A 13,705-nucleotide genomic window follows, 5' to 3' on the forward strand; every position below is an offset into this window, starting at 1 on the left:
AGCAGACTACATAATTGTCTTAATGAACACAACGTCCTACGCAGATGCCAGATTGGATTTGTAAAAACCGATGGTACAACAGACCACATTTCCACCCTCCACACTAACTGAACCAGATTGGATTTGTAAAAACCGATGGTACAACAGACCACATTTCCACCCTCCACACTAACTGAACCAGATTGGATTTGTAAAAACATATGGTACAACAGACCACATTTCCACCCTCCACACTAACTGACAAACAAGCACACCAAAACAAAGGCACAATCTACACGTGTTCTGTAGACTTTGAATCCTTTGACTTTGAAGAATTTGAGTCAATTTGGCACAAGGCTCTTTTTATAAACTAACAGAGAGTGGTATTGGACGGAAAACATATGTTATTAAATCAATGTACACTAAAAACACATGTGTGGTTCAAATTGGCAACAAGCAAACAGACTTCTTCCCTCAGGGACGTGGAGTGAAACAGGGCTGCGCAATATGTCCAACACTATTTAAGATCGACATTTTGAGGCGGCAGGGTAGTTTAGTGATTATAGTGTTGGGCCAGTAACCAAAAGGTTGCTAGATCAAATCCCCGAGCTGACAAAGTAAAAATCTGTCGTTCTGCCCCTGAAAAAGGCAGTTAACTGTTCCTAGGCCGTCATTGAAAATAATCATTTGATCTTAAAACCTAGTTAAATAAAGGTTAAAAATAAAATAAAAATTGCGAAACAGAAGACTGTCACCTGGTATCACCCTACACAACCCTGAAATCAAGTGTCTGCTGTAGACAGATGACCTGGTGCTGCTGTCTCCCACTAAGGAGGAGGGTCTGTCAGACCTGGTGCTGCTGTCTCCCACTAAGGAGGAGGGTCTGTCAGACCTGGTGCTGCTGTCTCCCACTAAGGAGGAGGGTCTGTCAGACCTGGTGCTGCTGTCTCCCACTAAGGAGGAGGGTCTGTCAGACCTGGGCTCTGACCGTTAATCTAAGAAAAAAAAAAGGTCCAGAAATCAGGATTAGAAATATAAATTATATTTGGACACAGTTCTATTAGAACACACCAAAAACTACACGTATCTAGGACTAAATATCAGCAACACAGGTAGCTTTCACATGGCTGTGAACGAGCTGAGAGAAAGCAAGAAGAGCATAATCTGTCTGTGTCTGCATGGAGAGTATCCTCAATGAATGGGGAACAGCTGCATTTTCCTATTAAGGAAAACAAGAGCAAAGAGAGAGAATTCGGCAGACAGAGTGGGAGGGTCGTCACAGAGTGGGAGGGTCGTCACAGAGTGGGAGGGGCGTCACAGAGTGGGAGGATTGTCACAGAGTGGGAGGATCTTCACAGAGTGGGAGGATCGTCACAGAGTGGGAGGATCGTCACAGAGTGGGAGGGGCGTCACAGAGTGGGAGGGGCGTCACAGAGTGGGAGGGGCGTCACAGAGTGGGATTATCGTCACAGAGTGGGAGGATCGTCACAGAGTGGGAGGTTCTTCACAGAGTGGGAGGATCGTCACAGAGTGGGAGGATCGTCACAGAGTGGGAGGATCTTCACAGAGTGGGAGGGGCGTCACAGAGTGGGAGGGGCGTCACAGAGTGGGAGGGGCGTCACATAGTGGGAGGATCGTCACAGAGTGGGAGGATCGTCACAGAGTGGGAGGGGCGTCACATAGTGGGAGGATCGTCACAGAGTGGGAGGATCGTCACAGAGTGGGAGGATCGTCACAGAGTGGGAGGATCGTCACAGAGTGGGAGGATCTTCACAGAGTGGGAGGATCGTCACAGAGTGGGAGGATCTTCACAGAGTGGGAGGGGCGTCACAGAGAGTCACATGCAGAGTTTTGCAAGACTGAATTGCATGTGCAAAGACATTACTCATGTAGAGCAGAACTGGGCCCTCCTCATTCAAATAGAAAAAAGATACATTAATTTGTAGAACCATCTAAAAACAAGTGACCCCAAAACATCCATCACACAGCTCTACAATGTCAAGAGATGAAACCAGAGAAGAGTCCCCTCAGCCAGCTGGCTCTGAGGCTCAGTTCACAAACCCAAACCAACCCCATAGAGCCTCAGGACAGAACTCAGCCAGCTGGTTCTGAGGCCCAGTTCACAAACCCAAACCAACCCCATAGAGCAAAATGAAAAATATATAATTTTGGAAAGACACCACAAAAAATCGAAGTAAACTTCAATGCTATTTGTCTCTAAACAGACGGTACATGGTGTCAGGCTATCTGACCACTGTGACTGATAGAAAACACTGACTAGGTACAGACTCAGTGAGCACAGTCTGACTATAGAGACCAGTCGTAACAGACAAACCTGGCTGCCCGGAGAGGACAGTCTGGCTATAGAGACCAGTCGTCACAGACAAACCTGGCTGCCCGGAGAGGACAGTCTGGCTATAGAGACCAGTCGTCACAGACAAACCTGGCTGCCCAGAGAGGACAGTCTGGCTATAGAGACCGGTCATCACAGGCAAACCTGGCTGCCCAGAGAGGACAGTCTGCCTATAGAGACCGGTCGATACACAGACAAACCTGGCTGCCCAGAGAGGACAGGCTGTGCTCACTCTGCTCCAGGGGAGAGGTTGAGACAGAGCTGCATTTCCTATTACACTATGACAAATACTCAGACCTAAGATAATATTTCTTTCCCAAATTCTTTCCCAGAATTTGAAACTAAAATCCAATATTTATTGGGTGAAAAACCAAAATGTGCAGTTTTGACAGCCAAATATATGTCCTCCTGCCACAACCTGAGGGACAGCCAGTGAAAAGTGCCAATGTCAATCATTTTTCCCATTTAGTTTTGTTTTGTCTTTCATACCATGTCATGTGTCTTCTCAGTCATGTTGACACTGGTCTACTACCAGGTCATGTGTCTTCTCAGTCATGTTGTCACTGGTCCACTACCAGGTCATGTGTCTTCTCAGTCATGTTGACACTGGTCCACTACCAGGTCATGTGTCTTCTCAGTCGTGTTGACACTGGTCTACTACCAGGTCATGTGTCTTCTCAGTCATGTTGACACTGGTCCACTACCAGGTCATGTGTCTTCTCAGTCGTGTTGACACTGGTCTACTACCAGGTCATGTGTCTTCTCAGTCATGTTGACACTGGTCTACTACCATTGCTTTAATGTATTATTATTCTCATTACTATTGTTGTTGTTGTTGTTAATGGTAATCACATCTCCACTACTACTATTGTTATTGCTGTTGGTCCCACCATTGTTGTTATATGTATACTTTGACAATGTAAGTCATTTAACTTGTCATGTCAATAAAGTCTACTGAATTTAATTGAAATTGAGAGAGAAAGCAGTCAGTATAGAGGAAAGGTCTTTTGTACATCTCAACTAGAAGAAAACAGTGTGCTAGAAATTGAGACAGACAGACAGAGAGAGAGAGAGAGAGAGAGAGAGAGAGAGAGTGGTGACAGAGAGAGAGACAGAGAGGAGAGAGAGAGAGAGAGAGAGAGAGAGACAGAGAGAGAGAGAGAGAGAGAGACAGAGAGAGAGAGACAGAGAGAGACAGAGGAGAGAGAAAGAGAGAGAGAGAGAGACAGAAAGACAGCCAGGCCTGAGTCTAATATCAGGTTACATGGTGCAGCCAGCCAGGCCTGAGTCTAATATCAGGTTACATGGTGCAGCCAGCCAGGCCTGAGTCTAATATCAGGTTACATGGTGCAGCCAGCCAGGCCTGAGTCTAATATCAGGTTACATGGTGCAGCCAGCCAGGCCTGAGTCTAATATCAGGTTACATGGTGCAGACAGCCAGTTCTGAGTCTAATATCAGCCTCTTATTGGTAGACAGAGAGTAATATCAGCCTCTTATTGTTAGACCGAGTAATATCAGGCTCGTATTGGTAGACAGAGTAATATCAGCCTCTTATTGGTAGGCAGAGTAATATCAGGCTCTTATTGGTAGACAGAGTAATATCAGCCTCTTATTGGTAGAGTAATATCAGCCTCTTATTGGTAGAGTAATATCAGCCTCTTATTGGTAGACAGAGTAATATCAGGCTCTTATTAGTAGACAGAGTAATATCAGGGTCTTATTGGTAGACCGAGTAATATCAGGCTCTTATTGGTAGACAGAGTAATATCAGCCTCTTATTGGTAGAGTAATATCAGCCTCTTATTGGTATAGTAATATCAGCCTCTTATTGGTAGACAGAGTAATATCAGCCTCTTATTGGTGGACAGAGTAATATCAGGGTCTTATTGGTAGACAGAGTAATATCAGCCTCTTATTGGTAGACAGAGTAATATCAGGCCACATTACCTTGTTGATACACCTGGCAACAGCTTAGCAGCTTGATGGGTCTCTGATTGAAGACTAAACAGCTCTGCTGATAGTTGTCTGTCTGCTAGCTGATCTGAGCCACAGCCAGTCTTTCATTACATGAGACAAACACACAACACAAGGTAATGACAAACACACTGCATCCAAACCAAGCAGCAGGTCATGTATACGTCCCAAATGGCACACTATAAAGTGCACTACTTCACGATTGGCCCTGGTCAGAAATAGTGCACTACTTAGGGAATAGGGCTTCATTTGGGACAGACAACATGGACTACTGGTTTGGATACAGTGTGTTGCTCATTAACTTGTGGTGTGAACGTATCTAACGTAGTGTCATTTAGGATGCTTCCCATGGGCCGATAGGTTCTGTCTTTACGATCATTAACTTGTGGTGTGAACGTATCTAACGTAGTGTCATTTAGGATGCTTCCCATGGGCCGATAGGTTCTGTCTTTACGATCATTAACTTGTGGTGTGAACGTATCTAACGTAGTGTCATTTAGGATGCTTCCCATGGGCCCGTCGTCTGGTCGTCGTCCAGACTGGAAGATCTGGGCAGTAACTTAGGCAGATGTTAACAACGCACGCACACTCATGAAATATATATACAGTGCCTTGCGAAAGTATTCGGCCCCCTTGAACTTTGCGACCTTTTGCCACATTTCAGGCTTCAAACATAAAGATATAAAACTGTATTTTTTTGTGAAGAATCAACAACAAGTGGGACACAATCATGAGGTGGAACGACATTTATTGGATATTTCAAACTTTTTTAACAAATCAAAAACTGAAAAATTGGGCGTGCAAAATTATTCAGCCCCTTTACTTTCAGTGCAGCAAACTCTCTCCAGAAGTTCAGTGAGGATCTCTGAATGATCCAATGTTGACCTAAATGACTAATGATGATAAATACAATCCACCTGTGTGTAATCAAGTCTCCGTATAAATGCACCTGCACTGTGATAGTCTCAGAGGTCCGTTAAAAGCGCAGAGAGCTTCATGAAGAACAAGGAACACACCAGGCAGGTCCGAGATACTGTTGTGAAGAAGTTTAAAGCCGGATTTGGATACAAAAAGATTTCCCAAGCTTTAAACATCCCACGGAGCACTGTGCAAGCGATACTATTGAAATGGAAGGAGTATCAGACCACTGCAAATCTACCAAGACCTGGCCGTCCCTCTAAACTTTCAGCTCATACAAGGAGAAGACTGATCAGAGATGCAGCCAAGAGGCCCATGATCACTCTGGATGAACTGCAGAGATCTACAGCTGAGGTGGGAGACTCTGTCCATAGGACAACAATCAGTCGTATATTGCACAAATCTGGCCTTTATGGAAGAGTGGCAAGAAGAAAGCCATTTCTTAAAGATATCCATAAAAAGTGTCGTTTAAAGTTTGCCACAAGCCACCTGGGAGACACACCAAACATGTGGAAGAAGGTGCTCTGGTCAGATGAAACCAAATTGAACTTGAAATATCCAATAAATGTCGTTCCACTTCATGATTTTGTCCCACTTGTTGTTGATTCTTCACAAAAAAATACAGTTTTATATCTTTATGTTTGAAGCCTGAAATGTGGCAAAAGGTCGCAAAGTTCAAGGGGGCCGAATACTTTCGCAAGGCACTGTAATTACATTCATTCCCCAATGAGCGGCGTTGTGGCACTACGTGATGGTTGTATGGGGACTTTGTTTATGGCTCTATCACTTCCTAAGTGTCAAAGGAACTGAACCGAAAAGGAATGAAAGCATAAACAAAAGATATACAAAATATAGTTCTCACACAAAAATCATCTCACTGGACTGTATTCTATATACTGTACGTCCAATGTTCTGGCAAAATGACTAGCATGGCATTGTCTCTCATATCTGGGGTTTTCCTACTTGGTGTGTTGCTTAGGCACTAACCTAAGTTGATAACTATATGATACGTTTACAGCTGTAAGGCACTAGTTTTGGGCAGTCTACAGGGATGACCTATGGACTTCTGGGAAGAAAACTGGTGAGTGCTGTAGAGTCAAAGGCCTAGAAGTAAATGTTCAACTTTATTTACTAAGGCTGGTATTTTGCTTGGACCCTTCAGTGATCCTAGCATAAATCCTAATTGGATGTTCCGTTGTGCATGTGTGTTTATGCTACACAAGCGCGCATGTCAAGGGAAGAAAACCAAGTATCCTGGCAGATTACAACTTCTCCAGAATGAGTCTGATGTAGTCAGGTAACTTTCAGGTCAATGTCTGGAGGTCAGTCAGAATTGGTGTCGAGGGAGTCTGTAGTGGTTTTACTAGCAGTCACTGTCTTCCACTATCGTAGTGGCGGGAGGTATGAAGAAGTATACTTCATAGCTATGTTATCCACGGAGGAGCTAACCTCACGACGGAAGTACTCTAAGTATTAGACCAGTCGTACGTGGTGTGATCGTGGTTAATGATTCTAATAATTTTCCTCCTGAATGGAGGATTCTATTTATTAGTGACATGTGTGTTAACCATTGGAAGAGTGCACTGGAGATTCCCTTCCACATGTTGCACTCTGAGTGACTCCTATGTCGCTATTGTCAAGGGTAATTTGATTGGTTAGGTCTCTAACCTTCTTACTGATTGTAGCTAGACTGACTGTCGCTGGTATTGGTACTGGTGCTCAAAGGGACCAGTTATCTTACCGATTTATTCTGAAATATTATACTACCGGAACACATGATTGGAGCATTTTACTAGTTGTATTGTAGTTGAACCTACACATGGCAAGGAATGATTATTGTTGCCATTTGTTTGAAGGTGGACAAGTCCACTAGACTTCCTTTACGACCAGTGTGGTCCACCTCAGTACTATCTTAGATGTGTTCTAAGATAATCCCCATCTAGGGGCCTGTCTGCGCCTCACTGTTCTCATAGGGGAGTTTACAACTAGATTTAATTTATGCTCTGGCGGCCTCGTACGGTGTTTTCCGTAGCTTCAACCCCCCCACCGGCCTCGATGAGGCTCATCATGAGTATGGGCTACTATTCCCCCCCTTTATGTCTCCGGACCCCTAAACCAGCGGGTGGTGTTGGTGTTTGAGGTACAAACGAAAAGGTCGGACCCTATGTACGAGTTGTCAGCGGCCGCGTTATGAGAATGGCTGTAACCTTCCAACCAAATCTCCTGGTGTTTGTGCTTCAACACCCTCAGTGGCTGTAGAGGCATGTCAGTCACCACCGCGTCCACGTGTGGCAACCTCTTCAGTAGCTGCCAACTGAGACGAGGATATCGCTCTGTGATATCGCAAAGTGTTTCACCAGTGGGAGTCATCGGGTCAGTTGCTGGACTGACGCCATTAGTGTCATTGTAAGGGGTGACAAGGGGTCCCCAACAACGCGGAAGGTGTATCATCGGAAGCAGAGTATACTCTGCGCATCAATGTTTTTCTTGCTGAGACGGCTGCAGTGCTTGCGGAAGTGTCCGAAGGGCAAGAGGAGTTCATCTCAACTACCTTATTGCATTACTGCAAAGAGGAGGGAAGTTGCTTATTCACAGAGACAGCTGAATCGAAATCATGAAAAGAATGGTCAATCAGGCTGGCTGATGGAATGTGACGAGATATCGTAATATCTCCTTGGATCGGATTCTGCCCCAAGAGGTTTCTAAACGTCTTTTTCCCAGGGGGTTCTTTCAACAGATACCCCTCGTGAATGACTGCGTTGCAGCTAGCGTTAGGGGAAGACAGTATGGTCAGTGGAGGAGGCACGGTGGCCTGTGACCATACCTGGTTGGTTTTCCAATCCATCAATGGGAGTAACTGATCCATCAAGTCTGCTCCAAGTAGCAGGGTTACAGTTTCGAGGCTGGTAACATACACAGGGTAGACGAGCGATACGTCCTTGAAGTGTAGTTTCAGCATGACTCTCAATGTGAGAGGCGAGGTAGTCTGAGTGACCTCTCGAAGTGTAGTGTCGCATCGTACCATTTTTAACCAACGTTTAGTTGACTTCAAAGCCCTTTTAAGATCATCAAACAATGTTTGAGAGATAAGGGATATTGTCGAACCCGAATCAATTAGCGCATCACAAGTTAAGCCGTCTTCCAGGACTGTTTCCAGGAATGGCCGTTTAGATTCGTGGTAAGTGGACATATTCCCCACAAAGTGGAGTGGTCGCTCGCAACGACGTGATGTGCCATTTCTGTTCAAGGTGGAAGCTGATGGACTTGTCAGATTTTGAGTGGGCTTGGCTTTAACGAAGCGTTTGACCTTTTTCTTCTCCACCTTTGTATCAGAGTCTATAGACAAAGCCTGTGGTCTATATGTATCAGTCTATAGAGTCTATAGTCTATAGACAAAGCCCGGGGGCTTGTTTCTTTATCAAGCGGGCCCTGGAAGGGTCTCGAGTGAGAGCGGGAGAGATTTGAATTTTAACGTCCCTGTGATGGGTGTTAATTCCTGCTCATTAAAATACTTCACATTTCTCATTTCTCTTAGGTTTGTCTTAGGAATCTTAGTATTTCTAACAGCAACAACAGCATACTTATGTGGAATATTTGTCAATATGATATCAATCAGGGTAGATTTATCTGGGCGAGTGGGTGAGTCAATCAACTGGGTAAGATTCATAGATTTGTATATTTTACCTTTATTTTACTAGGCAAGTCAGTTAAGAACAAATTCTTATTTTCAATGATGGCCTAGGAACAGAAGGTTAACTGCCTGTTCAGGGGCAGAACGACAGATTTTGTACCTTGTCAGCTCGGGGATTTGAACTTGCAACCTTTCGGTTACTAGTCCAACTAGTCCAATCCTCTAACCACTAGGCTACCCTGCCGCCCCCGCTCATCTGACACCGGCTTTAACCAACACCAGTTCAGATGTTGACCAATCAAGATAATTTCACTGTAAGTTTAGACATAAGGTGCATCAGAGAAGAAAATGAGCAGAGGGGGGTCTATAACAGCCAATCACAGATACAGAGAGCAGAAGGGGATCTATAACAGCCAATCACAGATAGAGAGCAGAAGGGGATCTATAACAGCCAATCACAGATACAGAGAGCAGAGGGGGGTTTATAACAGCCAATCACAGATACAGAGAGCAGAGGGGGGTCTATAACAGCCAATCACAGATACAGATATGTGACGACCCTTCCACTGTCTGCCAAAATATTTCTCCTTACTCTTGTTTTCCTTAATAGGATATCGGTGGGTGGAGCCGTGAGGGTCGTCAGGGAAATGGGACACACGTGGGCTCGGTGTTCCTGACAGAGAGCAGAGGCGGGTCTATAACAGCCAATCACAGTTAGAGACCCTTTGAAACCTCAAGATTCAAAGCAAGAAATTCCAACTGTTTCCAAATAGTTTCAGACTAGTTTTAGAAAACACAATTACATCAGCATTAGTTGACTTAGCCCAAATCCTAACCAATCAATTTTGGACAACAGGCTGCATATATTTAAATGAAAAATACCAAAACTAGATCTTGATTTAAAATCAAAGGGGGTTTGGAGACATATCAGGGTTAGGTTGCAGGGGGTTTGGAGACATAGGGTTAGGTTGCAGGGGGTTTGGAGACATATCAGGGCCAGGGTTAGGTTGCAGGGGGTTTGGAGACATATCAGGGTTAGGTTGCAGGGGGTTTGGAGACATAGGGTTAGGTTGCAGGGGGTTTGGAGACATAGGGTTAGGTTGCAGGGGGTTTGGAGACATATCAGGGTTAGGTTGCAGGGGGTATGGAGACATATCAGGGTTAGGTTGCAGGGGGTTTGGAGACATATCAGGGTTAGGTTGCAGGGGGTTTGGAGACATATCAGGGTTAGGTTGCAGGGGGTTTGGAGACATATCAGGGTTAGGTTGCAGGGGGTTTGGAGACATATCAGGGTTAGGTTGCAGGGGGTATGGAGACATATCAGGGTTAGGTTGCAGGGGGTTTGGAGACATATCAGGGTTAGGTTGCAGGGGGTATGGAGACATATCAGGGTTAGGTTGTAGGGGGTTTGGAGACATATCAGGGTTAGGTTGCAGGGGGTATGGAGACATATCAGGGTTAGGTTGTAGGGGGTATGGAGACATATCAGGGTTAGGTTGTAGGGGGTATGGAGACATATCAGGGTTAGGTTGTAGGGGGTTTGGAGACATATCAGGGTTAGGTTGTAGGGGGTTTGGAGACATATCAGGGTTAGGTTGCAGGGGGTATGGAGATATATCAGGGTTAGGTTGCAGGGGGTTTTGAGACATATCAGGGTTAGGTTGCAGGGGGTATGGAGACATATCAGGGTTAGGTTGTAGGGGGTTTGGAGACATAGCAGGGTTAGGTTGCAGGGGGTTTGGAGATATATCAGGGTTAGGTTGCAGGGGGTTTGGAGACATATCAGGGTTAGGTTGCAGGGGGTATGGAGACATATCAGGGTTAGGTTGCAGGGGGTTTGGAGATATATCAGGGTTAGGTTGCAGGGGGTTAGACATATCAGGGTTAGGTTGCAGGGGGTATGGAGACATATCAGGGTTAGGTTGCAGGGGGTTTGGAGACATATCAGGGTTAGGTTGCAGGGGGTTTGGAGACATAGGGTTAGGTTGCAGGGGGTTTGGAGACATATCAGGGTTAGGTTGCAGGGGGTTTGGAGACATATCAGGGTTAGGTTGCAGGGGGTATGGAGACATATCAGGGTTAGGTTGTAGGGGGTTTGGAGACATATCAGGGTTAGGTTGCAGGGGGTTTGGAGACATATCAGGGTTAGGTTGCAGGGGGTATGGAGACATATCAGGGTTAGGTTGCAGGGGGTTTGGAGACATATCAGGGTTAGGTTGCAGGGGGTTTGGAGACATATCAGGGTTAGGTTGCAGGGGGTTTGGAGACATATCAGGGCCAGGTTGCACATTACCTGATATCAACAACAGAAGAATAACTAGGCACCTCTGTTTAATAACCTTGAACGGCTTCTCTTTTTTAAGAGACCTACTGCAAGCGAATTTCATTGTCTAATGGAGGGGAGAGCACATTGTCAGATGGAGAGGAGAGCACATTGTCAGATGTACGGGAAGGCACATTGTCAGATGTACGGGAGAGCACATCGTCAGATGTACGGGAGAGCACATTGTCAGACGTACGGGAGAGCACATTGTCAGACGTACAGGAGAGCACATTGTCAGATGTACAGGAGAGCACATTGTCAGATGTACAGGAGAGCACATTGTCAGACGTACAGGAGAGCACATTGTCAGACGTACAGGAGAGCACATTGTCAGACGTACGGGAGAGCACATCGTCAGATGTACAGGAGAGCACATTGTCAGACGTACAGGAGAGCACATTGTCAGACGTACAGGAGAGCACATTGTCAGACGTACAGGAGAGCACATTGTCAGATGTACTCAACCAGCGGCAATGTTGGTTTTCTCCAGAGTTCAGTAAAGTCAGTGCATAAAGAAATACCACGAGAATTGTCATTTTCTCTGAGAGATGTAGGAAATAGAGGCCACGGTAAGGGGAGAGAGGAACTGTGTGTCTGTATGTGAGTGTGTGAGTAGATCAGGTGTGGGGGTGGATTCAGAGAACGGGTTGGGGAGCTGCCGCTGACAGCCAGGCGGGAGAGGGTAGAGGAGCAGCTTGGACGAGACACTCTGCAGAGGGAAAGCTGAGGACAGAACTCAGGTCAGAGGTCAGCCAGAGAGACGGTTACTTTGGTCAAGTTCAAGTAAAAGAAGTGCAAATAGCAAGAAAACTACACAACAAGGAAGTAGATGTTTGGATCATTGAGGGAGAAAACTACAGGGAATAGGGTGATACTATAGGTCAACCCCCTACCCCTGACTGACCATAAATGACCATAAATGACCCCCTGTTGACCTGTGACCCTGGTAGTTTATGTGTCGGGGGGCTAGGGTCAGTTTGTTATATCTGGAGTACTTCTCCTGTCCTATTCGGTGTCCTGTGTGAATCTAAGTGTGCGTTCTCTAATTCTCTCCTTCTCTCTTTCTTTCTCTCTCTCGGAGGACCTGAGCCCTAGGACCATGCCCCAGGACTACCTGACATGATGACTCCTTGCTGTCCCCAGTCCACCTAGCCGTGCTGCTGCTCCAGTTTCAACTGTTCTGCCTTATTATTATTCGACTATGCTGGTCATTTATGAACATTTGAACATCTTGGCCATGTTCTGTTATAATCTCCACCCGGCACAGCCAGAAGAGGACTGGCCATCCCACATATGCTCTCTCTAATTCTCTCTTTCTTTCTCTCTCTCGGAGGACCTGAGCCCTAGGACCATGCCCCAGGAATACCTGACATGATGACTCCTTGCTGTCCCCAGTCCACCTGATCGTGCTGCTGCTCCAGTTTCAACTGTTCTGCCTTATTATTATTGGACCATGCTGGTCATTTATGAACATTTGAACATCTTGGCCATGTTCTGTTATAATCTCCACCCGGCACAGCCAGAAGAGGACTGGCCACCCCACATAGCCTGGTTCCTCTCTAGGTTTCTTCCTAGGTTTTGGCCTTTCTAGGGAGTTTTTAGCCACTGTGCTTCTAGCCACTGTGCTTCACCTAGCCACTGTGCTTCTACACCTGCATTGCTTGCTGTTTGGGGTTTTAGGCTGGGTTTCTGTACAGCACTTTGAGATATCAGCTGATGTACGAAGGGCTATATAAATACATTTGATTTGATTTAGTGTACTATACAGGGAATAAGGGTGATACTATAGGTCAACCCCCTACCCCTGACTGACCATAAATGACCCCCTGTTGACCTGTGACCCTGGTAGTGTACTATACAGGGAATAGGGTGATACTATAAGTCAACCCCCTACCACTGTGATTAGGTATCAACACTTTACCACTACACTGTGATTAGGTATCAACACTTTACCACTACACTGTGATTTAGTAACATCTGTTATGGGCTACAGACAGACAATGAGGTCCTTAGCCTGTTTGTGCTATCATGCCAACTCTAACCTACTGACGTGAAGCAACATACCGGTAGAACCATTATATGAATGTATATGACAGCTGTTTAACATACCATAATATTAGGCCTAAACTACTGGCACACAGCTCAGACACCCATGACTACCCCACAAGACATGCCACCAGGGGTCTCTTCACAGTCCCCAAGTCCAGATCAGACTATGGGAGGCACAAAGTACTACATAGAGCCATGACTACATGGAACTCTATTCCACAGTACTACACAGAGCCATGACTACATGGAACTCTATTCCACAGTACTACATAGAGCCATGACTACATGGAACTCTATTCCACAGTACTACATAGAGCCATGACTACATGGAACTCTATTCCACAGTACTACATAGAGCCATGACTACATGGAACTCTATTCCACAGTACTACATAGAGCCATGACTACATGGAACTCTATTCCACAGTACTACATAGAGCCATGACTACATGGAACTCTATTCCACAGTACTACATA

General features: G+C 45.6%; 1 protein-coding gene across 5 annotated transcripts in view; it reads right to left on the bottom strand.

Annotated features, from left to right (window-relative positions):
- The window catches only part of LOC110526878 (aminopeptidase N), a 72,805-nt gene that overhangs the window by 56,948 nt on the left and 2,152 nt on the right, over window positions 1–13,705 (bottom strand). Inside the window, exon 2 of one of the 5 annotated variants that reach the window (XM_090222056.1) lies at window positions 735–974. The exons of 2 other annotated variants lie outside the window; for them this stretch is intronic. The gene's annotated coding sequence lies outside the window, so the exon portion shown is untranslated. Of the gene's footprint in view, window positions 1–734; window positions 975–4,280; window positions 4,421–13,705 lie in introns of those variants that run through there. 2 more of the 5 variants (XM_090222057.1, XM_090222058.1) reach the window with 2 other exon arrangements.

This window comes from Oncorhynchus mykiss, chromosome 26 (genome assembly GCF_057628025.1).
Source record: "Oncorhynchus mykiss isolate SJ-2025 chromosome 26, ASM5762802v1, whole genome shotgun sequence".
NCBI lineage: Eukaryota > Metazoa > Chordata > Actinopteri > Salmoniformes > Salmonidae > Oncorhynchus > Oncorhynchus mykiss.